At 38.3% G+C, this 300-nt stretch overlaps 1 pseudogene; it reads right to left on the minus strand.

Moving 5' to 3' along the window:
- LOC119593151 overlaps nt 1-300 on the minus strand; it is a 6,069-nt pseudogene that overhangs the window by 5,425 nt on the left and 344 nt on the right.

The raw sequence follows: 300 nt of genomic DNA on the forward strand, positions 1-300 counted from the left end.
GTGGCTTGTCTCGCTCTTGATAACAAGCACCGAGGACCCCATTCAAGCTCTCTAACTTGGCATAATATATGTGTAGGAGGCCTGCAGGTTTTTGCCGAAACATGAAACATGAAAAACAAAGCATCGTTTGAGGAGTCGTCCTCATCCTGAATAATAACAACCTACACCAATGCATTTTTTTTTTACTTCAGCAAAGAGTTTGAGGAATGGCGAGAAGAAATATTCAATACCGGTATAATCCTCATAGAGGTGTAATATTAATACGATGATCTATAAATCATGTGTACTCATCTATTTCTT

The sequence above is a fragment of the Penaeus monodon genome, chromosome 31 (genome assembly GCF_015228065.2).
Source record: "Penaeus monodon isolate SGIC_2016 chromosome 31, NSTDA_Pmon_1, whole genome shotgun sequence".
Classification (NCBI taxonomy): Eukaryota; Metazoa; Arthropoda; class Malacostraca; order Decapoda; family Penaeidae; genus Penaeus; species Penaeus monodon.